Consider the following 26,613-nt stretch of genomic DNA (forward strand, 5'->3'; position numbering starts at 1 on the left):
AGTCACAGCCAAGGACATGTGTCTCTCTTGGTCATGCTGCTTTTCTTCTGGATCCTATGATGGGATGTTGGTCATTTTTTTTTCCAGCTGTTGGTTCTCCCTCAGCTATTATCCTTGAATTTTTTCATTCTATTGTTAAGAAGAAGTATGAAAAACCAACGAGTAGGTAAAAAAGTTAGGTGTCAGGGTTTTTCAGTGTCATTTGTGCCATTACAGAGATTTTGATATATAATTTATATAATTATCTAGGATATGCTTAAGATTTGACTTTGATTTCTATTATTAGTTAAGGATGTGTGTTCTGTGAAGTTACACACTATACATTTGATTGAAAAGAAAGTTCAGAATTACAGTTTATTGCCTCAGACATTTACTATATACTATTCTTTATCTCATCATAGTACTTGTTTCTAATTAAAAAGTTTTTCTCTTCATATTTATTTTAAACTACCATTCATGCTTGATAATAAAGAATGTATACTTCAAAAACCTCTTCATAGCAGGTTACAATTTTTCATTGCAATGAATAAATTGAATGAATTATTTATGTATTTATCTAAGAGTCATATTAATTAATGCTTCCTGAAAATTACATAATATTTCTTACTTTTAAAACAGATTTTTATAAAAACTTTATTTTAATTATAGTAGAAAGCCTTTTATGCTAGGTAATATTTATTTTTATTTAATTTTTAAAAAATGTGTTTATATATGTGTGTGTATATATATAATACATAATTGTTCATTTTTGTACAGTGTTTGATTTCTCTCAGGTGTTGTCTCCATAAAATTCCTAACACCAATTCACCCATGAAGCATCTCCATAGTCTCTTGTGCTCTTCCCTCCCCTATTTTAATCCCTCTCCTTCCTCTTCCCCTACTAATATCTCTGATTTATAGTGCCTGCTGGTTTTGTCTTTTTTCCCCCAATCCCTTATTGGTTCCCTTATATTCCCCCCTATAAGTGAAACTGTCCAATATTTTTCCTTTTCCTTCTGAGTTGGTTCACTGAACATAATCCCTGCCAGCTCCACCCATGTTGCTGTGTATGGCGTAAGTTTATCTTTTTGAATTGCTGCATAGTATTCCGTTGTGTAATGTTCCACATCCTCTTGACCCATTCATCTGTTTTGGGGCATTTAGGTTGTTTCCATGTCTTAGTTGTTGCAAATAGTGCTGCAATAAACATAGAGTGCAGGTGTCCTTTTGAATTAATGTTTTTGTGTCCTTAGTGTCCTAGGTTTTTGTGTCCTAGGAGTGGAATTGATAGGCATTATGGTAGCTCAATTTTTAGTAGTTATAAGAACCTCCACACAGCTTTCCATAGTGATTGGACCAGTTTGCATTCCCTCCAGTAGTGTAGGAGAGACTTCCTATATGCAAACAATCATTGTGAAGAAGAAGAAATCAAGAAAACTACCCCCTTGGGCCTCCCATGTGGCACAAGGGGGTAAGCACCTCACTGTGAAGCAATCTGGAGCCTCTGCAGCATGTGTTCTGATCCCTGGCTGGCCAGGGAGCAACACACATGGTGGAGCAGATCTCTCTTGTCTCGTCTGCTGCTCCCCTTAACAGTGTATTTCAGTCTTTCTGCCTGTTCTGTTCCCCACTTTGTCTCTGGTGAATCCTCTCACCGCCCCCCCCCCCCCACATCTCTGGCCTGTACCATAGCTCTTGTATGCATAAATAAATAAATCTTTTCTAAAAAAAAGAAAACCACCCCTTTTATAATTGAAACAAAAAAACCAAATACTTGAGAATAAACCTAACAAAGGAGGTCAAGGACCTATACCAAGAAAATTATAAAATATTGTTAAAAGAAATAGAAGGAGGGCCTCCCCTGGTGGTGCAGCAGTTGAGCGCTGGGCTGCAAAGCTGCCTGCAGCCTCTGCAGCACCGGTTCAATCCCTGGCCACAGGCAAAGGTCCCACATGGCATGCAGACTTTTCCTGCTGCTTCCGCTGCTCCCCTTAGCAGTGTATTTCCTCACTCTGCCTTTTCTGTTCTCTGCTCTGGCTCTGGCGAATTCTCTCACCCTCCCGTGCTTCTGATTGTACCCAGTACTTGTATAAATGAATAAATAAATCTTTTTAAAAAATAATAAAAAAAAAAGAAATAGAAGGAGACACAAAGACATGGAAAGACATCCCCTGCTCATGGATCAGAAGAATTTACATCAAAATGGCCATCCTGGGCCTCCCCAGTGGTGACACAGCGGTTGAGCACTGGGTTGTGAAGTTGCCTGCAGCCTCTGCAGTGATGGTTCGATCCCCAGCTGCTCCCCGGCCACTGGAGGAGGGTCCCACATGGCGCACAGACCTCTCCTGCTGCCCACTGCTCCCCTCAGCAGTGTACTTCGGTCCCTCTGCCTGCTCTGCTCCCCATTCTGGCTCTGATGAATTCTCTCACCCTCCCCATGCTTCTGACTGTCCCCAGTATAAATAAATAAATAAATCTTTTTAAAAAAATGGCCATCCTACCAAAAACAAGGTACAGAATCAATGATATTCCAAAAAAATTTCAATGGCATTCTTCAAAGAAATAGAACAAAAACTGATGAAATTCATATGGCTCTACAAAACACCTTGAATAGCCAAAGCTCTCCTGCCTAAAAAGAGGAATGCAGGGATCACACTCTAAGACTTCAAACTATACTATGAAGCCATAATTGAAACTGCATGGCAATGGAACAAAAATGGACACACAGAACAATGTAATCAAATAGAAAACCCAGAAATAAACCTACAGACTTATGGACAATTAACCTTTGATAAAGGAGCAAAGAATATGCAATGGAAGAAAGACTGTTCAATAAATGGTGCTGGCAAAACTGGATTGCTACATGCAAAAGAATGAAGCTCGACTACTACCTCACACATGCACAAAAACCAACTCAAAATGGATTAAATAATTAGACATAAGACCTGAAACCATGCAATATATAGAAGAATATATAGGCAAAACTACATGACATACATGACATACATCTCAGTAACATCTTTAAAGATACATCCCCCTAAGGAAAGGAAGTGAAGGAAAAGATAAATAGCTGGAACTACATCATATTAAGGAGCTTCTGTACAGCAAAAGAGACATTAACCAAAACAAAGAGACACCCCACTGATTGGGAGAATATTTTTGCACACAACACTATTGATAATGGACTGATCACAAAGATCTACAAAGAGCTAATGAAGCTCAACAAAAACAAAGTAAACAACCCAGTCGATAAATGGGCAGAAATGAAGAGGATCAACATGGCAGTGGAGAAATGCTACGTGTAAGTCCTCCCATAAAAACAGTTAATAGGGAGGAAAAGTGGCAGGTCCCTGTGAGAACCAGGACAGGGAATATGAAGGGCCACTCTGGCAAATAGCCCAAAGAGGAAAGTAGCCATAAAAGAAGATGAAAAGAGAGGAAAGCTCAGAACCCTGCTACCCTCCCCCACCACAAAGCCAGCACACTCTGACCAACAGAAGGAGGGAAAAAAAGCAAGAACAAAATAGAGATAAAGCTGGACAGCGAGTGGAAAGGAATTATTGCAGGCCCCACACCCCATGAATGGGAACAGTGGAGAACCATATGGGAATAGCCACAGAGGTGAGCATATGGGTCCATGTGCCATTAGAGGAAGATAAGGACTCCATGGAGAGATCTGCAAATAGCCAAAGGCCAGCCAGTAAGCTTGTGCTGAAAAGCGACCTATGTTTGTGGGGAGATGCGCAGGAATCGACACTGAGGTGAATGACCCTCAATGAGTAATCAAAAACCAGGCACTTGGGTATGGGAACAGGGTGCAAAAGACACCATTTTTGCGGACATGAATGGGGCTACAGCCCATGTCCTGGATCTGAGGGCTTCGGAACTGAGACCTGGGGCACAAAAACTCGGGGTGTGGGAGCCCCATGATGTGCAGCACAGGGCAGACACTAGCATCCCCACACCGTTGAGTCACTCCACGCCACCCCCACTCAGTTCCCTGGAGACCCACAGGGAAAAAGCATAGCTGTGGAAGGATACTAGGAAAGATCTCTGGCACCACTAGCGATCAGAAAAAAATCACCAACTTCCTGATATTTGGCAGCCTGGGATCCCAAAACCATCCTCAGGCTCTGAGAGGGTGTGGGCCATGCAAATGGGGGTAAGAAGGGAAACAAGCCATGGAGCAAAAGCCCGTTCTGAAGCTGAGAGCTAAGCGCAGGATCCCCAGTGTGGGCCACACCATAACAGTGGGTACTGCACAGGGTGACAGCCAAAATTTTGGATCTGATAGCCCTGGGATTGAGAGGTAGAGTGCAGAATTCAGAGCACAGTATCCATACAGCTGCAGGCACAGCACTAAATGAACACGGGGTAGACACAGCACCCAGCTTGAATAATACCCCAGTGTTGAGTTGCTCCTGTGCCCCCCTCCATTTCTCAGAACCACTGGGAAAAAGCACAGATCAGTAAGCACAGGTCTCTGGCACAACCTAGTGACCAGAAAAAAATCAACTAGCTGATTCCCTGCTGGAACTGAGTAAATACAGAGAGAGGGAACTTTAAGGGACAGTGTCCAACAACACCACCACAGCATCAACACTCTGGTGGAGTTTTGGCCTACCAGTGCTGGACTCAGTCTAGTAAACAGTTTCCAACACCACAAAAGGAGCACCCCAAAGAGATGCCTGACAGGGCCTCCCCTGGTGGCGCAGCAGTTGAGTGCTGGGCTGTGAGGCTGCCCGCAGCCTCTGCAGTGCCAGTTCATTCCCTGGCCACCAGCGAGGGTCCCACCAAAAAAAAAAAAAAAAAAAAAAAAAAGGGATGCCCAACAACACCAGTGGTATAATGTCCCAATGCATAGAACTAATTAGAAAGTGAACAGCAGGGAGAAGGAAAACTATAAATAACCAAGCAAGCCCACAGGAGGAGTACACACCACAAAAAGAAACACAGTCACCAGAGCTCAACAATGACATGGAAGAACTTCTCTGCATGTCAGATAGAGAAGTAATGATCATCATGATTAAAAAACAGAGGGAAAAATGAAAAGGAAAAAAATGATTTGAGACAAATAATCACTAAACTGAAGAACAAAATTGAGACATTAAGAAAAGAAAGAAGGGCCTCCCTGATGGCGCAGCGGTTGACTGCTGGGCTGCGAAGCTGCCCGCAGCCTCTGCAGCGCCGGTCTGATCCCCGGCTGCCTGCGAGCGTACCACATGGCACTCAGATCTCTCCTGCCATGCCCACTGCTCCCCTCAGCAGTGTACTTCGGTCCTTTTGCCTGTTCGGCTCCCGGCTCTGGCTCTGATGAATTCTCTCACCCTCCCGTGCTTCTGACTGTACCCAGTACTTTTTAAAATAAATAAATAAATCTTTAAAAAAAAAGGAAAGAAAAGAAAAGAAACTCAGGAGATTAAAAGACTACTGGAGGAGATAAAGAAATCTGGGAAAAGCAATGAAAAAAGAATCGATGAAATGGAATAATGGATCAGTACTATCAAAGATACAGAAATAAAATGAGCAAAAAGAGAAAAGGAGAGAGAAGTGCAAATGAAGAAGTAGGAAGACATTATTCAACAATTATCAGACTCCATGAAGAGAGGAAATGTAAGAGTTACAGGCATTCCAGGAGGTGAGGAAAGAGACAAAGGATCTGAGAAATTATTCAAGGAGGTAATTGAAGAAAACTTCCCAAGCATTAAAAGGAGAAGAATATAGACATAAAAGAAGAGAGAACACACACAATTAACACAATGAAAAGAAAAACTACAGCCAGACACACAATAGTAAAGCTTGCAAGAGTCCAAGACAAGGAAAAACTGGCAAAGGGAAAAACAGATAACTTATTAGGGAAAAACAATCAGGTTAACTTCAGATTTCTCCTAAGAAACATTATGGGCAAGAAGAGAAGGAGTAACATATTCAGCAAACTTCAAGATAGCAAATGTCAACCAAGAATACTTTATCCTGCAAAGCTCTACTTCCTCTATGAAGAAAAAATATGGACCTTCTCAGACAAACAGAAACTCCAGAAATTAATTACAACTAAACCCCCACTCCAAAAAATTCCACAAGAAGTCCTCAAGCCAAAACTAACAGAGAAATGAACAAGAACAGAATAAAGGAATAAAATCACAAAAAAGACAAACAAAATGGCAAACACAGATGCCAACATATCAATGTTAACTCTAAATGTAAATGGATTAAACTCATCCATAAAAAGACACAGAGTAGCAGACTGGAGTAAAAACAAAATCCAAGCTTCTACTGTCTCCAGGAAACACATTTAACCACAAAAGATAAACATTGAGTGACAGTAAAATGTTGGAAAACAGCCCTACAATCAAATGGACCAAAAAAGAAGGCAGAACCAGCTGTATTTATATCTAATGAAATAGACTTCAAATTTTTTAATTTGAAGGTAAAAAGAGACAAGATGGACACTACATTATGATCAAGGGGTCAATAAACCAGGAAGATATAACACTTATCAACATATACTCACCAAATGAAGGAGCACCAAAATATATTAGACAATTATTATAGCTCTGAAAACAGACATTAAAGAAAATACATATATAGTGGGAGACTTCAACACCCTACTCTCACCAATGAACAGATCAATGAGACAAAAAATAAACAAAGACACTAGAGCCCTAAATAAAGACATAGAACTCATGGACTTAAACAGACACTGCCCCCAAAAAATCCGAGTACACATTTTTCTCAAGCGTGCATGGATCATTTCCAGAATTGGTCACATACTGGGCCACAAGACAAACATCAATAGATACATGAAGATCAAAATCATTCTGCTACAGGGCAGGGAGAGGGGCAGCCCAAACCCCGCAAACCTGCCTATTCTAAATGGGTTCTGCCATCCACTGCATCAACACAAAACACATGAGACTTTAATGGGAAGGAACTTTAATAAAATTGGGAAACAATACAGGAAAGGCAAAGAATTTAATTTCTAAATCAAGCACCCAAAGTTACCCGTCCCCTCGTGGGTAAAACACCATCCAAATGGGATTGGCCCAGAGCAAGGCCCCAAAGCCTACCACAAGTCTAAAGCATCTTCCAGTGGGGACCCACAGAAAAGGGTCAGAAACAACCAGACAAGCCCGGAAGGAAAAGAGCAAAATCAAAATCAAGATAAAAGCTGTCATTGTCAACTCCCATGGGTCTCACCCACATCTATGTCACCCAATCCATGACCAAAAGATAAGCACAGTTTCTTCATGTGTCTCTAGGCTCCATGTGCCTCCTCCAGGTCTCCTGGCTCCATATTGCTTCCTTCCTTTCTCAGTCTCCTCTGCAGCTTCTTCTCTTCCTGCTCAGCTCCACCCTCCCCTGGGTGGGGCAGGGAACCTGGAACCTCCCCCTTTCCTGGGGACCACCCTGTTACAATTCCAACTATCTTCTCTGATCATAAAGGCATCAAACTAGAAATAAATCATGAAAAGAAAACAAGGAACCCTCCCACTTCATGGAGATCGAAATCCACACTACTGGAAGACCACTGGACTAATTAGGCTATAAAAAAGAAATTTAAAAATACTTTGAGTTGAACGACAAGGAGGACACCACTTTCCAGAATGTCTGGAATGCAGCAAAAGCAGTAATAAGAGGAAAACATATAGCAATACAGGCTCACATCAAGAAATAATGGGATCCATGCTACTCATGTCCTCTGACAAAGGTCTGGGCATGGGGCAGATTCCTGAAAAGTCAGGAATCTCATTAGCTGACTCCTGCTAGTTTCTCCTCATTTGTTTATGGCTAATTTCTACCATTGCTAAAATACGCATTTAAAAGCAAAACTGAAAATGCTGTTTAATCAGTTACTGAATAACCAATTTGATGGCAAATGGCACAGCGTGATACAAATATTACATTTTTTTTATAAAATTATTAATTCTCTGCCAAAAGGCAGCAATTCAACATTCAGCCTTACATTAACAAGTGAAAAAACTTCTGGGAATAATAGGCAGTAAACATCCCTTGCCAAGTCTTTAATATGGAGATGTGGGCTTTTGAGGCAAGGGCTAAATAGAGAAGGAAGTTCTTTTACTTAAAGTTAAAGATAGCAGTTGGGTGGCAGACCCAAGCATGCTCCAAGTGTAAGAAAATTCCTAATAAGCCAGGAGGAACCATAGCTAGCTCCAGCAGAATTCTTCCTGTTTGTTTAGGGCTGATTCCCCTGGAGGCGATAATTGGTGTGGTAGCTGTTAGAGTATGCATTCAAGAATAAGTCAACAACAGTTTTGTGACTGGTTGAGTTAATAACCATGGAAGCACAAATAATGCACTTGAAAATAGTCAATGTTCCAGCTACTGATATGCCACATATTAACCATTCTGGGAACCAAAAGCTATAACCATCACCGGTCCTGCCTCTGATGAAATATTTGTAGTTTCTTAAAACAACAATCAGCAATCCTACAGAAAAAGAAATTTTCCCTTGATCTTAAAGTTAGATACAGAGACTAGACTGATGAGATAAGTATAGGAGTAATAGGTAGAAAAACTCTTCTGTTAGATTTGGAAAATGCCTCCCTTAAGAGCTTGGGGCTAGGGAAGAGTCAATGCATCTTCCTTCCCCCAGGTAACTTCCCGTCCTTTGTTTCCCCTAGCCCTTAGTTAATCATTCACTATGGCAAACATAGAAATGTTAGTCATGTTATAGGGCAGCCCCGATATAAAACGGGTTACCTGGCTGTGGGTCCTCACCTGCGCGCTTAAAAGGGACTTATTAATACTCCACTACAGGCACACACAAAAGGTTAATAAAAGGTTTATTTACAAGGGAAAAGGAAGTAAGGAAATGTACAACTCATGGAGAAAATAGGGAAGTAAAGCCTTTAATGTGTCCTACCCGATCAGCTGACCTGGAAACCCAAAGGCACTCTCAGAGCTGGCCGGATGCTGCGAGCTGGCAGAGAGCCAAAAATGGGGGATCCCTCCAAAGCCCACTTGTCTGGTTTATACCCAACCTGGCTGCTTAACTCCACCCTCAGGTCCCAGCCACCTTCCCTTTGGTGGTGATGGGATTTGGAGTCCCCAGTGTCTTTTGGCTTTGGTCTGGAGTTGGGGGTGGAGTCCACAAAGCCTGTGTGGAATTAGGTTTAGGACATACTTTTCCCCCTAACAATTCCTCCCTTTCACTTTTTGCCACCATTTCCATGGTGATGGAGATCGAATATATGGATGTTGGATGCAGTCTCAGATGAACATTTTTACCCGGTTCCAGTGTGAAAGAAAACCAGTCCCTCCAGGTATTTGTCCATTGTGGAAAGCAAAAGTCCTCTATTCTTGGAAAAACAGTTCATTAGTTCAAGCCAAAAAAAAAAAAAACAAAAAACAAAAAACAAAAAAACATCTGGAGGCATTAGCCAAAACAAGACAGCAAATGTCAAAATCACAGGGAAAAAAATCTTAAAATGGTTCAACTGATGTAAAACACAAATTTTCTCAACCTTGATCCCAAACTTTTTAACAGCATAGCAAAAGTTTGCAAACTAAATCTACTTTTAAACCATTTTTCCTATGTTTGCATAAAATCACAGGACAGAAATAATTGAACAGCAATTTTTAGCTGGCTTTGTTGGAATACTCCATATAGGATCAGAGCGAACCCTTGACATCCGGTCGATGTAGGCTTCAGGAACAAAGTTGGTCTCATTAGACTCCACCTGGGTTTTCCTCTTCTCGAGGGTACCAGGGCTTTTTTGTTGGCCGGGTTGTCCAGTCCTGCCAATGGAGGCAAGCTTCCTCACCTTCTTTGGAGGTCTCTGGAACCCTACAAACAAAGCAAACAGGTTCTCCTTTTCTTGGTTCAGCTCTTTTTCAACTTTCTGGAAGAACTCCACGTAAAGCCACACAATGAAACTCATGTCCAATTTTTAGTTTTAGCAGACAAAATCCCTATGGAAGTTATGCAAAAACAGACTCTGAGATAAATAGTAAAATATTACTACCACTATTTTTAGGCTGTGCTGGTATCAAGGGGAGAGAAAATGCAAACTCAAGTTAGCTTTGCTGGAAAAAAAGATTGCAACTTTGCTGCAGATGTTGGTCACCAAAACAAGAAAACTTTGTGGATTCAGAACAAAATGCAAAATGCAAAATGCAAAAAAAAAAATTACCAGTATTATGTCAAAGAAAACTTAGTAAATATCAGGTGTATTCAGTCCTATGTAGGAAAATTGTACTCTCAACAGTTCCATCAATAGGAATCTGTTGTGACCATTTCTCCCTATATTTCCAGAAACAATTTCTGTCAATAAACAATCGAAGTATACAATATTACAAGACGAGGGCCTCCCCAGTGGCGCAGTGGTTGAGCGCTGGGTTGCTAAGCTTCCCGCAGCCTCTGCAGCGCCGGTTCGATCCCCGGCTGCTCCCCGGCCACCAGAGGAGGGTCCCACATGGCGTGCAAAACTCTCCTGCCTCCCACTGCTCCCCTCAGCAGTGTACTTCGGTCCTTCTGCCTGCTCTGCTCCCCGCTCTGGCTCTGGTGGATACTCTCACTCTCCTGCGCTTCTGACTGTACCCAGTGCTTGTATAAATAAATAAATAAATAAATCTTTAAGAAAAATGTTTAAAAAAAAACAATATTACAAGATGACAATCACCATTAATAATTTACATACATTATTAGGTACTGAGAGATTTTATACACATTTTAGGAAACCACTGTCAACATTTTGTACATGTCAAAGTTTTACCATTTTCCCAAGTGACAATGCTTCCCTTCCAGTTTTACTTCATTAGGTAAAAGCCAAATAGAACAAATTCATCTAATGCCTTTCCCAGGAGGAAAGGGAAGAAATGTGGAGTGTCTCAGGAGCTCTACTGAGGTTCCACAAAATTTCCTTGCATCAACCAAATGACAGGCTACCAAATTTGTACTTGAATTTAGATTTCTGGGAAGCTTTGCCATAAATATCAGAAAAATAACAGAAACAACAATATTCAATCTCTGTGAAGGCACCTGCTTAGTTCAGTAGCACAATGTTGACAATCAGACCATAACCTTTACTTTTTCTCATAACTGGAGACTCTTTTTTTTTTTTTTTTCAACATCTATGGGCACCATGTACACCAATTTGTCAATCACTGGAGGCCAAGACAGTTAGACACAAGGACATACAGACAGATAACATATAGACACAAGGAGCTCTTTAGTTACCATTTATCACTTGTGGGATATCTCATACAACTGCAGTTTCACTCATAGGCCAAAGTGACCAAAAAAAAAAAAAAAAAAAAAAAAACAAGCAGAAAAAAAAACCCTCAAAGTTAAAAAAAAAAAAAGTTAAAGGAAATAACAAAATCAAGATTGAAAACCTTTCTATGTAAAAAATACTGGCAGCATATGCATGATCCTAGATGTTATTTCACATCTCCTAAACTTTGAAAGGAAGAAGATTGGTTAGAGCATGTTAGTTTTTTTTTCAGGGTTTCTTCAGAAAAAAATGAGTCCTTGGGTATCCTGCAACAATAACTGGAAAAGAAGTCAGTAACACTCAAGTTTTTTTCTGTTTCTTAAACAAATATCTCAAGTCCTCAATGGGTTCACAAGACCAGTGGAACTTCGTCTCTGGGTCAGTTCCTCCTGGGGCTTTCTTAACTCTGGAATGATGTACCCAGGGTTTTATGCCTGTAAGTTTCAGAGAAGTCTGTGTGCTTAGCAAAACATTATATGGACCAGACCATTTTTTGAACAGCTGGTTTTGGGCATCCCCACTCTGGCAGGTCTTCAGTAAGACCTGGTCTCCAGGTTTGAAGGGATGCAATGGCTGATCAGGAGGCATAGAGATCCTCAGGTTGCAAAGTTGTGAATTACTGCCAGAACCTCCTGGATGTGTTTCACATATTGTGTGATCTGGCAATCTTGTGCTATTTCCGGACTGGCTTTCAGAACTGAGGCCTACAAGTGTCTTTCGAACACAATTTCAAAGGGGCTTAATTGTAGCCCACTTCTAGTTGCCACTCTTATCTGGAGGAGGGCAAGGGATACTACCTGATCCCAACAAAGTTGTGTTTCTTGGCACAGTTTTGCCAAGGTTTTCTTTAAGGCGTGATTCATTTTCTCCATTTGTCCAGAAGACTGCAGTCTCCACGCAGCATGCAATTTCCAGTTGATCTGTAACGCACTGCTTACTGAATGAGTAATGTCAGAGACAAATGCTGGCCCATTATCACTCTGGGTAGAATCGGGCAACCCAAACCAAGGAATTATCTCCTTCAGCAGATGTTTTGCAACCTCGGAAGCTTTTTCCGTCTTTGTGGGAAATGCTTCCACCCATCCCGAGAACGTGTCCACAAAAACCAATAGGTATTTGAAGTTGCCTGTTGTTCTAGGCATTTGCGTAAAGTCCACCTGCCATCCTCAAAAGGGCACTTGCCTCGATATTGAACCCCAATGGCTTTAGGGTGGGAGTCAGTCTTGGGGTTACTCCTGGCACATAGTTGACAACCTCAGGTGATTCATTGTGCTATTTTATGCAAATATGGTCCCTTCAAATATAAGCGTGCCGTTTCTAATAAGGCATCTCTCCCACAGTGAGATCCTTCGTGAAAATGTTTTAGCACTGGATATACCAGGGCCTCCGGGAGGAGTATCATCCCATGGGAGTTTACTCTCCAAGTGGAGCTGGGGTCAAACTCAGTAAATTCCCATGCATGAGCTCTCTCCTCATCCCGCTCGGTGTATTCAGGAGCATACTGAGTCAGGTCCAAAAGAGGGATGAGTGTACCCTGGAAGGCAGAACAGGCAGCGGCCTTAGCCACCCAATCAGCTGCCCTGTTGCCTTTTGCCATGTCAGACCCACCCGTTTGGTGGCCAGGACAATGCATCATGGCAACAGCTGATGGTAAAGCTACTGCCTTTAACAAGGCCAGGATTTCTAATGGGTGTTTGACATCCTTGTTACTAGTGGTAAGAAGTTCTCGCTCCTTCCAAGTGGCCCCATGCATGTGAGAATCATAAAAGAGTATTTTGAGTCAGTAAATATATTGACTCTTTTACCTTTTGAGAGTTCCAAGGCATGGGTCAGGGCTATTAATTCAGCTTTGTGCGCTGATGTACCTGCTGGAAGATCCTTGGCTTCCACAGTGTTCTGGAGTCTCACCATTGCATATCCCGCACATCAATGGGCTTAATCCATGAAGCTGCTGCCATCTGTAAATAGCTCCCACTCTGGATCCAGCAGAGGTTGGTCAGTTAGATCTGGTCGGCTGGCATACACTGTGTCTATGGTTTCCAAACAATTATGGATTAAAGTGTCATCCTCAGATCCGTCTGCATTGCTTAGAAGCAGTGTGGCAGGATTCAGGGAATTAGAAACCTGCAGTTTCACATTAGGATTGTCCAACAGAGCTGGTTGTTATTTTCCCATTTGCCCAGTGGTTAACCAAAGTCCACCCTTCTGCTCTTGCAATATCAAGACCTGATGTGGCGCACACACAGTGATGGGCTGACCCAATGTAAACTTCTCTGCCTCATGTAGGAGGTCACAAGTGGCAGCCACAGCATGCAAACATAGAGGCCATCCCTTAGTGGTGTGGTCCAATTCTTTGGACAGATATGCAACAGGCTGCATTTCTGGCCCCAACAATTGGATCAGCACTCCTAGGCCAAACCCTGTCTCTCATGCACATAAAATCTGAATGGCTTCCTAAGATCTGGAAGCCCTAATGCTGGTGCTGCGATCAATTTTACTTTTATTTCATCAAACGCCTTTTGACATTCTGGAGTCCAAGACAAAAGTTCAAAGTCCAGGTCTTTGAGAGCATCATATAAGGGTTTTGCTATTAGTCCAAAATTAGGAATCCAAATCCTACAAAACCCAGCCATACCCAAAAATCCGCACAAATGTAGCCGGTTGCTGAGGACTCTAAGGGCTGAAATTACCTGTTTTCTTTCTGTCATCAGGCTCCGTCTGCCTTTCTTAATTTCTTTTTTTTTTTTTAAGATTTGATTGATTGATTGATTGATTTATACATACATACATACATACAAGCACTGGGTACAGTCAGAAGTGCAGGAGGGTGAGAGAATTCACCAGAGCCAGAGTGGGGAACAGAACAGGCAGAAGGACCAAAGTACACTGCTGAGGGGAGCAGCGGGCGGCAGGAGAGGTGTGCGTGCCATGTGGGACCCTCCTGCGGTGGCCAGGGAGCAGCCAGGGATCAAACCGGCACTGCAGATGGCTGCGGGCAGCTTTGCAACAAAGTGCTCAACCGCTGCGCCACTGGGGAGACCCTGCCTTTCTTTATTTCTAACCCCAAATATGTCACAGTTTATTTGCATATCTCTGCCTTGTTAGTTGACACCTTGTAGCCACATTCTGCCAGGTAGTTCAGTACCACTATGGTATTTTCCAGACAAGATTCATAGTCTGGACTTGCAATCAATAAATCATCTATATATTGCAATAAGACACCCTGGTTTAGTTGAACCTTCCTGAGATCCCTGGCCAGTATTTCCCCAAAATTAGTTGGGGAGTTCTTAAATCCCTGTGGAAGCACAGTCCAGCAATACTGGAGAGTGCTCTTGGACTTAGGATCCTGCCACTCAAAGGCAAAAAGCGGTTGATCCTGGACATCTATTGGGATACAGAAAAAGGCATCCTTCAGGTCTAATACTGAAAACCACCCAAAGTCACAAGGTATGGCAGTTAATAGGGTGTACGGATTAGGCACAGTGGGATGAAAATCCTGAACAATATCATTAATAGCCCTTAAATCTTGGACAAAATGGTACTCGCTATATGGGGTTTCTTCACTGGCAGAATCAGAGTGTTGTATGGTGAGTGACAGGGCTGAATGATTCCAGATTGAAGGAACCTTTTCAATACTGGCTCAATTCCTCTCAAGGCCTCCTCCTTTAAGGGGTATTGTTTCCTCTTCGGGGTTTTGCTCCCCTCTATCACTTCTATCTTTACAGGCTCTGCTTTTCTTGCATGTCCTGGGGTTCCATCAGCCCATACCCATTTACTTACTCTTTCAACAATTTCTGGAGGTAAAATTTCACCTTTTGGTGGAGCATCTTGAGTAAGTAACATCTGGAACTGCAGAGCATGCTCTTGAGGAACCTGTAGGTGAAGCCTCTGATTTTTGGGTGAGAATATAATTTGTGCATTGAGCTTACTTAAAAGATCATGACCAAGTAGAGGGATTGGACACTCTTCCATGTATAGGAAGCTGTGCTGGAGCTGTGTGGTGCCTAGCCAGCACTCCAAAGGTTGTAGAAAGGGTTTCTGTTGTGGCCTCCCCATAATCCCAGTGACTGCTGCAGTCTCTTTGCTCATTTTAGTTAATTTTGAATTTAAAACTGAGTATGTTGCTCCAGTGTCCACTAAGAAATCAATCAGACAGTTCCCCACAGCGAGGGTTACCCGGGGCTCTGAGGGGGTTATTTTAATGGGCTTAGGATCTAGTGGAGCCCCGGGAACCCCTATTCTTCATCTGAACCTTCTCCATGAACTATCATTTGTCTCCTTTCCTCCACACTTGGCTCCAGATTCCTTCTACTCTGTCTATATTCCCTCCTATCTTCACCTGAGGCTCTACTTTGTGCTATCACTTGTCTCCTGTCCTCTGTGCTGGGCTCTCGATTCCTTCTCTGACCGTATTCCCTATCATCATCTGAGCCTCTACTCTGTGCAAACATCTGTCTTCTTTCCTCTCTCTTTGGTTTCTGGTTCTGTGTACTCCTCCTATTTTCCCTCCTGTAACCCCTACGTGAATCATCCTGCTGTGGTATCCTCAGTCTTCTATCCTGCCTTCTGGAATTGCTGCATCTGCTGCTTCCCTGTAACCTGGGACAACTGTACTTACAATGTCCCTCTTCCCTACAGAAAGCACACTGATTTCTTCCTAGGGGTTCATGTCTCTGTCCATTACTTTCTCCCTGAAACCCTGCCCTGTGCTCTCTTTGTACGAAAACAATCACAGGTTTTGGTCTCCTGTCCTCTCTCCTGTCCTTTCTATAATTATAAACCTTAAATGCTAAGTCCACTATCTGGGGCAGACTCATCTCTGTGACGCTGTCTACCTTTGCTAACTTTCTCCTAATGTCTGGAGCACTATATGTGATAAACACCATAGTGATCAAACGAGCATTTTCTGGGGCATCTGGATTTATATCCGTGTGGTTTGTATACGTCTGAATAATCCTCTCAAGGAACTCTGATGGATCCTCATTAGCCCCTTGTGCAAGTTCTAATATTTTGTTAAAATTTTTTTGTTTGGGGATTCCGTGCTCCAATCCTACCAATAAACATTTTGTACACAGCTCCAACATCTCCAGTCCTCCATCATTGGGGTCCCATCCAGGATCTTCCTCTGGGACAGCAATCTCTGCCTCTGGGGATTGGCTATCCTGTTGGCAGAGACGGTCAACCTCCTCCCTGGCTTTCCTCACTACCATCCTCCGCTCATCTAGACCTAGTAAAGTATGTAACATTTACTGTATATCTGCCCAGTTAGGGCGGTGGGAGACGAAGATAGAGGCAAACAAGTTTGCCATCCTCTTAGGAACCTGCCGGTACGGGGGAACAGAGTTCCTCCAATTTAGGAGGTCCACAGTAGTAGAAGGATGGTGCGACCAAAAGTACCCAGCAGGTCACCCATGTTCATTCAAGCCACCCATCGGCAACTGGCGAAGAGGAAACTGTCCTGCCTCAGGGTGATCCTTCCTGCCAAAATGGGTGCTGCTTCTAGTGTGGAGAGGAGACGCCATTTTAGTTTCCTCCCCGGAGGGCAATGGAGGCTGTGAAGCCTCAGGATTCTGCATGGGTGGGGCCTGGGGAGGGGCCTTGTCACCTGGCGAAGGCCTTTGTCCTGAAGCCTCAGGAGTCTGCATGGGAGGGGCCTCTTTATGTTGAGAAGGCCTTTGTCCCGATGTGTTTAAGGTATTTAGCAAATGATACTCCTCCTCTTCTAACTCCGCCATTCTGCAGTCCTCATGGGAAGGAGAAGTTTTATCTCTTCTCTGTGCCATTGGCCTAGCTTCCACCTCCGCCATATCCAATTTATGGAGGGCGGTCTTTATCTGGTCCTGCATACTTTTAAAAGCTGACTCAAAAGTCTGAATTTGTTGTTGCACTTGATCCTGCATGTTTTTAAAGCTGACTCAAAAACGTTACTATTTTCATCCCTTATACTCTTAATAGTTAAATCAAAAGCCCGATTTTGTTGTTGCATAGCTAAGTTCAGAGCCTAATTTGTTGCAGCACATTCTCAGTATGTGAAGGAGAACCTCTACCTCTCATAGAAACAAGAATGTAGCAAATGGCGCCTATGTACATTACCAAAAAAACACTCAGAAGCACAGGCTGTAAAGGGATGGCTTGTAAACCACCCACATATGTATACAGAAGTAAAATCATGTGCCATGCACTAGGTTTAATCCAATTATTTACACTTATCAAACTGGTGGTAATATTTAAGGGAAAAAGGCTACTTAATTTCAAGGCCGGAACAAAACTGAAAGAACTCAAGTTAGGGATAAAACAGCTGAAGTTCATGGTTGAGGCCACGTTTGGGTCAAAACCACACCCACAAGTGCCGTACGCATGGGGGGAAAAAAAAACAGACTTTTCAAGACGTGAACCAAAGAATTTTACTGCAAGTCCTGCAGACCTAGTGTGCTTTATGTTGAACAACACAAGAAAAATTACTTTGGGCTGGTCAACCACGGGTGAAGCTTGGAAACCATGTTGGGCACCAAACTGTTATAGGGCAGCCCTGATATAAAACGGGTTGCCTGGCTGTGGGTCCTCACCTGCATGCTTTAAAGGGACTTATTAATACTCCACTACAGGCACACACAAAAGGTTAATAAAAGGTTTATTTGCAAGGGAAAAGGAAGTAAGGAAATGTACAACTCAGGGAGAAAATAGGGAAATAAAGTCTTTAATGTGTCCTACCCGATCAGCTGACCTGGAAACCCAAAGGCACTCTCAGAGCTGGCCGGATGCTGCGAGCTGGCAGAGAGCCAAAAATGGGGGATCCCTCCAAAGCCTACGTGTCTGGCTTTATACCAAACCTGGCTGCTTAACCCACCCTCAGGTCCCAGCCACCTTCCCTTTGGTGGTGATGGGATTTGGAGTCCCCAGTGTCTTTTGGCTTTGGTCTGGAGTTGGGGGTGGAGTCCACAAAGCCTGTATGGAATTAGCTTTAGGACATCCTTTTCCTCCTAACAGTCACATAAGTATTTTGCTAGTGATAAAATGACTGTTTGGTTGTTCAAGGTAAAGGACTGTTCTAAGAACACTTTTGTTTAGCAACTGTGCCTTCTTTAAATCAAAAATAATAAATGTCATGACCTCTGCAGGAGGACAAATAGACCCTTGGCTGTTCTTGAGAAAGATGTAATGATTGTTATCTTCCTGCCTTAATGCATATGCTTATGCATTCTCCCGGTTTGCTTGAAATGTATAAATAAAGGGCTGCTGAGACCCTCAGCAGGATGATGTCTGCACCCTGACTGAGTGTTTGCGTCTCCTCATTCTCCCCCCCGACATTTTCTACAATTGCACCGACGATGCTGTCCCATCCTTCAGGAACCCCTGACACCCATGCTGCTGCGGCTGGCTTGCAGCAAAGAAACAATAAAGAACTCAAAGAAACAACCTAATCTCACATCTCAAGGAGCTAGAAAAAGAACAACAAAAAAACCCTAAAGCCAGTAGAAGAAAGGAAATAATAAAAATCAAAGCAGAAACAAGCTAAATGGAAATTAAAAAACAATCCAAAAGACCAATGAAACCAAAATTTGGTTCTTTGAAAAAATAATCAATATAGACCAACCTCTAGCCAGGCTCACAAAGAACAAATGGGAGAAAACAAATATAAATAGGATTATAAATGAAAGAGGAGAAATCACAACAAACTCAGTAGAAATCAAAAGAATAATCAGAGATTAATATGGACACTTATATGCAAACAAATTCAATAATCTAGGAGATGGACAAATTCCTGGAATGATGTAATCATCCAAAGCTGGACAAAGATGAAATAGAACACCTAAGCAGACCAATAACAAGCAGTGAAATTGAGGCAGTAATCAAAGCACTCTCTAAAAACAAAAGCCCAGGTCCAGATGTATTCACAAATGAATTCTACCAAACGTTCAGCAGTGAATTAGTGCTTGTCCTACACAAACTCTTTCAAAAAGTTGAAAAAGAAGGAATACTACCAAATACATTCTACAAAGCCAACATTGCACTAATACCAAAACCTAACAAAGACAGCACAAAAAAGAAAATTATAGGCCAATCTCCCTTATGAACACTGATGCAAAATTCCTCAACAAAATCCTTGCCAACAGAATCCAACAATTCATCAAAAGGATAATACACCACAATCAAGTGGGATTCATCCCAACAGCACAAGGATGGTTCAACATATGAAAATCAATCAGTGTAATCCAACACATCAATGAAAAGAAAAAGAAAAATCATTTGACCATATCAATAGATACTGAGAAATCATTCAACAAATTCCAACATCCATTTATGATGAAGGCCCTTGAAATTCTTTAGGTAGAAAGAACATGCCTTAATTTGATAAAAGCCATATAGGACAAACCCACTGCCAATATTATTTTCAATTGCAAAAAGCTGAAGGACTTCCCTTTAAGATTGGGAACAAGACATGGATGTCCTCTCTTACCACTGCTCTTCAATTTAATACTGGAGGCCCTGGCCAGAGCAATAAGACAAGAGAAAGACATACAAGGAATCCAAAAAGGGAAAGAAGAAGTAAAACTATCACTATTTGCAACCATATGATAACATACATGCAGAACCCTAAAAACTTCACACAAAAACTACTTGAAATAATTAACCAGTTTAGTAAAGTAGCAGGATACAAAATCAACACGCAAAAATCAGAAGCCTTCTTATACACAATTAATTGGAAGAAGAAATCAAGAAAAAAAATCCCTTTTATAATTGAAACAAAAAAAAAAATCAAATACTTGGGAATAAACCTAACAAAAGAGGTGAAAGACCTATACTAAGAAAATCATAAAACACTGTTAAAAGAAATTGAAGAAGACACAAAGAAATGGAAAGACATCCCCTGCTCATGGATTGGAAGAATTAACGTTATTAAGATGGCCATCCTACCAAATGCAATATACAAATTCAATGCTATTCCAATAAAAATCCCAATGACATTCTTCAAAGAAATAGAACAAATGCTGATGAAATTCATATGGAACCACAAAAACCATGAAATCCAAAGCTCTAATGATGAAAACAAAGGAGAAAGGAGGTATCACACTTCCAAACTTCAGGCTATACTACAAAGCCATGATAATTAAAACAGTTTTGTATTGTAACAAACAGACCAATGGACACACACACTAATGGAACCAAATAGAGAGCCCAGAAATAAAGCCATACTTATATAGACAACTGATCTTTAACAAAGGAGCAAAGAATATGCAATGGAACATGGAAAGTTTGTTCAATAAATGGTGCTGGGAAAACTGGACCTCCACATGCCAAAAAATGAAACTGGAACACTACCTCTCACTGTGCACAAAAATCACCTCAAAATGGATAAAATAACTGGACATAGACCTGAAACCATAAAATACATACAAGAAAATATAGGTAAAACACTATAAGACATACATCTCAATAACTTTTTTTTTTTGAGAAAAAGTTAAATCTTATTTATTTTTTAAAACCAAACCACTAGGAAAATATATCACAGCCTTAAAACAGCAGACACAGGCTGTATTATCACTTCAAGTAATAAGTTGGTAAAAAGACTAGGTCTTTATCAAAATAAAGTGCCAGAGCTGGGGTAGAGCACTGCAGGATGCAAAGGCTCCAGGCATAGTGGTGTTTGGTCATGGAGGGGATGCCCATCCTTTCATGAAAGGAATCACTGCTGCTTGTGAATACCTTAGTTTCCCTGCTTTGACCTTCCTATTGCCAAAGTATTGTGTCATCAGCACTTTTGTTTAAGGTGGTTAAGTAAAGCAATACTGGATTTAGGTTTCACTGCATTGTTCTGTGAAAAACAGGCTTATCTAACTTTTAATTAACCAGCCAATAGTTCCGCTTTCATGTTCATTTTCAGAATCTGGCATACAGCACAATCAAAATGCCTCTTTCTTCAGGGGAGAGTGTCGCTGCAAGACTGTCTTGTCACTCTGTTGCAGACAGCGTCCTGTCACTCTGTTGCAGGGTGCTTCCCGGCAGCCATTGAGAGGCAGCTCTGCTTCCCATACCCAGCAGGACATCACCTCTCATGTTTTTGCAAGGTCTCCAAGGTGAAAGATGTATATGTGAGAATTTCAAGTAATAAACATCCACATCTCCAGGGCCAAAATAAATCCATAAGGACTTTTCAAAGTTCTTATCTGAACTACCCTCTCTCCCAACTCCATAGCTTAAATAAACTTCAAGGCCTGGTATATAAAACTAAACCAAGCAACCAAAGATATAGAAACCTTTTTTCTCCCCTTCTAAATTAGTGACCTCATGGATTTTTTTTATGTGTTGTAGTGATCTTTGTGGTAAATGGGAGGTTGGCAAGAAACAGATATACCTCTCCTCACACTCCACCAGATCACAGGCAAGTTGGAGAAGCTGTCAGATTAGAGGTACCTGTGCACTATGGATATGATGTGTGGAGGGCTTTGGCTTGGGGCAAGGGAAATCTCTCCTGCCAGGACAAACACTTGCCACATGAAATATGGGCTCTCAAAAACACTCCTGTGCTAGTTCTGATCCAAATTTTAGCACCAGTTTTTTTCTATTTTACTTTATAGGATTAAAAGGTAGTGTTAAGAGACCAGTGTCCAAAGGCAAGTGACATGTGCCTTAAATTTGCTGATGTCCTCAATTTCTTCATTCAAAACTTCACTTAAAAGATCAAAAGTCTCATTCCTCTTTTTAAATAGATTCTTGCCTTCAGCTCTAATGGCCAATGGCAAAGACTTCTATTTCCCAATAGACGAGAGAGACTCTTTCATCTTCTTGGTCATGGTTGGGATGAGATGCATGTGGTCATCCGCACATTTGGTCACACAACTTTCCAGCTGCTGCTTGACCTGAAGCTCTTTACTTCCAGCATCTATTGAATTTTTGGCTTTGTCATTGCAAGGCATGGTGCACCGGGCCAGGTGGTCCTGGAACTTCTCCAACTCACTGGTCACCAGGGCCTGAGCTTGAGCCAGAGGCGCTCAATGCACTGGTGTACCTGCTGCATGGATGCCTGGCTGTCGTCACAACAGTTGGCACTGCACCGGAACATGAGACCCTGCATCTTCCAGATGTTTCTCCTTCTCCAGGCTCTTCACCATGGAGTCCACCACCTCCTGCACACGGAGCTGCCGCAGCTCTGCCATGGTGACCCCGCGCTGCTCCCCGCCACACCGACGCCCACATGGACTCCCGCGCATGGGCCCCTCAATAACATTTTTAAAGACTCATCAACCAAAGCAAAGAAAGTCAAGAAACAGATAAACAGCTTGGATTTCATCAAACTGAAAAGCTTCTGTACAGCAAAAGAAACATTAACCAAAACAGAGAGACACCCCACTGACTGGGAAAATATTTTTACACTCCATACAACTGATAAGATGGATCACAAAGATATACAAAGAACTCACACAACTCAACAAAAACAAAATAAACAATCCAGTTAAGAAATGGGCAGAAGAGGGCCTCCCCTGGTGGCGCAGGTGGTTGCACACCATGCTGTGAAGCTGTCCACAGCCTTTGCAGCACCGGTTTGATTCTGGTCGACCGGCTGGCAAGGGTCCCACATGTTGAGGCAGAGCTCTCCTGTGTTGCCCACTGCTCCCCTCTGCAGTGTATTTTGTCAGTCTGCCTGTTCTGTTCCCCACTCTATCTCTGGTAAATTCTCTCACCCTCCTGCAAATCTGGTCTGTACCTAGGTTCTTGTATATAAATAAATAAATAAATAAATAAATAAATAAATAAATAAATAAATCTTTTTTTAAAAATTAAAAAAAGAGAGAGAAATGGGCAGAAGAACTTTAAAGACATTTCTTCAAAAGGTAGTGCAGGTGGCCAAAAGGAATATGAAAAAAATGTTCATCACCTCTTATAATCAGGGAAATGCAAATCAAAACAATATTGAGATACCACCTTACACAAGTTAAGAATGGCACATATCAAAAAACTAGCAACAACAAATATTGGCGAGGATGTGGTAAAAAGAAACACTCCTACATTGCTGGTGGGAGTGCAAACTGGTCCAACCACTATGGAAAGCTGTGTGGAGCTTCCTCAGTCTACTAAAAATGGAGCTACCATATGACCCGGCAATTCCACTCCTAGGGATCTACCCAAAGGACACAAAAACAGTGATTCAAAAGAACACCTATGTTTATTTCAGCACTGTTTACAATAAGCAAAACCTGGAAACAACCCCAATGCCCAAAAATACATTATTGGATCAGGAAGATGTGTTATATATACACAATGAAATATTATTCAGCAATCAAAAAAGATAAACTCATGCCATTCGCAGTGATGTGGATGGAACTAGAAGGAATTATGCTCAGTGAAATAAGCCAGAAGGAAAAACAAAAATATCGGATGGTTTCATTTATAGCAGGAATATAGGGGAACCAAATATGACATCAGTATAAAAAAAATAACAGTACAAAACACAGCAAAGCAAAAACAGACAATTATAAATCAGAGACATACTACAAGGGAGGAGGAGGGAGAGGGATGAGAAGGAGGGAGGGGGGATCACAGGGGACTGAGGTAATGGTGCACGGGTGTATTTGTGAAGGAAATTCTATGAGGACTACACCTGAGGGGTTGGGGGCAAGCAAATACTGTTTTAAAAAATGAACAATGATGTAAAAAAATTAAAAACAAGAAAATAAAGTAAAAGCCCCTGAGACAAAAATAAAAATAAACCTCTAAATAAGGATCTAGACCTTATGGGCTTTACAGACATCTATAGAACACTAAACCCCAAAAATCTGGGTACACATTTTTCTCAAACACACATGGATCATTCTCCAGAATCAATCACATACTGGGACATAAGACAAACATCAACAGATACACTAAGATTGAAAAATCATACAACAATCTTCTCTGACCATGAAGGCATCAAACTAGAAATAAACCATAAAAAGCAGGCAAGGAACTCTCCTACCTCATGGAGATTGAAACCCACACTACTGGAAGACCACTGGACTAATGAGGAGATCAAAGAAGAAATTTAAAAAAAAGAAGAAGAAATTAAAATTATACTTTGAATTGAATGAAAAGGAGGACACCACTTTCCACAATGTATGGGGTGCAGCAAAAGCAGTAATAAGAGGAAAATATATAGCAATAGAGGCTCACATCAACAAACAAGAAAGAACTCAAAGAAACAACCTAATCTCACAAAGAACTAGAAAAAGAGCAACAACAACAAAAAACCTAAAACCAGTAAAAGAAAGGAAATAATGAAAATCAAAGTAGAAATAAATGAAATAGAAACTAAAAAAAAAAAAAAAAATCCAAAAGATCAATGAAACCAAAAGCTTGTTCTTTGAAAAAGTAAATAAAATTGACAAACCCCTAGCCAGGCTCGCAAAGAAAATGGGAGAAAGCACAAATAAATAGGATCACAAATAAAAGAGGAGAAATCACAACAGACAGCAGAAATCAAAAGAATCATCAGAAACTACCATGAACAGTTATATGCAAACAAGCTCAACAATCTAGAAGAGATGGACAAATTCCTACAACTCTACAATCACCCAAAGCTAGATAAAGAAGAAATAGAACACCTAAACAGGCCAATGTCAAGCAGTGAAATTGAAGTGGTAATCAAAACCCTCCCCCAAAACAAAAGCCTAGTACCAGATGGATTTACAAATGAATTCTACCAAACATTCAGAAAGGAACTGGTGCCTATCCTTCACAAAGTCTTTCAAAAAATTGAGAAGAAAGGGATAATACCAAACACGTTCTATGAAGCCAACATTACACTAATTCCAAAATTGTTTGAGTTTTTTAAGAATGAGAACAGTCTTTTACATAACCATTGTGCAACCACCCATATCAGGAAACTTAAATGAATAGAACACTACTACCCACCAGCCATATTAAAATTTGCTAATTGCTCATAGTGTCCTTTACGATGAGTTTTTCAGGAGCTAGTCCAGAATCATCAACTGCATTTAATGGTGTGTTTTCAGGATCCTATGATAAGGACACCTCACCGTTGACTTACTTTGTCTTTCATTATACTGACATTTTTAAAGAATACAGATTTGTTATTTTGTATCTATTCTTAAATTTAGGTATTTCTAATATTTCTTCAGTTTATGCACTTTGGGGCAGGCAAATCACAGAATTGATGTCATGTCCTCAGTGTGTTGCCCTAGGAGACATGTGAGCCAATATCATTCTTGATGGTTATTATTACATTAGGGTTCACCATTAGGGTTCCTGTTGGGGTTCCTATTATTTCTATTATTCCATTAAGGTTCCATTAGGGTTTCGATTGTTCTGCATTTAGATGGATCTCAAGTTTTAAAAATATGATAAATATGGGAAATAAATATTCTAAACATTTCAAGAATGGAGGGGTGGGGTGTGGGCACAGGTGGTTTGGTGGAGGCAATAAAAGACTTGCAGACATGGGTGCAGAGGGTCCATTTGGTGGTGGTCACTGACATTAGAACTCCGGGGTCCTGTGGGGTGTGGAGCAGCACAGGGGAGGAACTGGACTAGACAACGGAGATGCTCACTGTTTCCGGGGGCGTTTGTGTGAGGAACCCGTGAATCCACTAGGTGTCGCTCTCGCACAGTTTCCTAGGACAACCAGTAAACTGCTTTATGATCTTGAGATTTCATCAGGCATTTACTTTTCTTTAAAAGGGCTAAGATTAGATCTGAGATTTTGAAAATAAACTCTAAATATGTAGTGCGTATACACGTGCCCTCATCCATGCCTCTGAAATGAAAAAAAAAAAAAAGTTCTTAAACTTACATATTTGCATGATTGATTATTTCCTCGGACTCATATTCTAGAAGTGGAACCACTATATTTTCAAAGTTTTTGGCACCTGAGTGTCGCAGGCAGGTCTCCAGAAGCAGCCAGAACTCCCCAGCTCCAGCATCGGGTTCTGCGCTGCCCGATCTCGCCAGCCCTGACTCGGTGACGGAGATGGCGTCTCATTCTGTCTTAAACTGCACTTTGCTGTATGGTTAATGTTATGTTCACTTGTTAATGGCCATTCATGTTTCTTAATGAGTGTCCCGCTCGTGGCTTTGTCCTATTGTCCCATCTGTGCCACTGTCACTTCCCTATCATCTTTCCGAGCTGAGGAGGCAGCTGTGGGTGGAGAGATCTGGGCAGAAGAAACTGGCGTGAAAGTCTCTGTTTTTCACTGTCAGGGTGATTGACAGGGAGGGTTTGAAGTCTTGACAAGTGACAGGAAATCAGAAGACTCCAGACTTTGCTTGGGAACAGGAAAGAGACCTGAGTGGGAAGACTGACTCTCTCTGTTTCTTCTATGGTTTGTGGAAAAGGAGGCTTGAGAGAAAGAAAGGGAGATGGCAACAGAGACATAGGAGGAGATCAGAGGGAAGGGAGTCCAGG

The 26,613-nt window shown here is 41.5% G+C and overlaps 1 protein-coding gene and 1 pseudogene across 1 annotated transcript in view; one reads left to right on the top strand and one right to left on the bottom strand.

Annotated features, from left to right (window-relative positions):
- The window catches only part of LOC129146285 (butyrophilin-like protein 2), a 104,474-nt gene that overhangs the window by 15,684 nt on the left and 62,177 nt on the right, over positions 1 to 26,613 (top strand). The gene's annotated exons all lie outside the window — the stretch shown is intronic.
- Positions 21,883 to 22,372, bottom strand: LOC119252295 (protein FAM136A-like; annotated as a pseudogene).

Source organism: Talpa occidentalis, unplaced genomic scaffold, assembly GCF_014898055.3.
Source record: "Talpa occidentalis isolate TD23 unplaced genomic scaffold, MPIMG_talOcc4v2.1 talOcc4.2, whole genome shotgun sequence".
Lineage (NCBI taxonomy): Eukaryota > Metazoa > Chordata > Mammalia > Eulipotyphla > Talpidae > Talpa > Talpa occidentalis.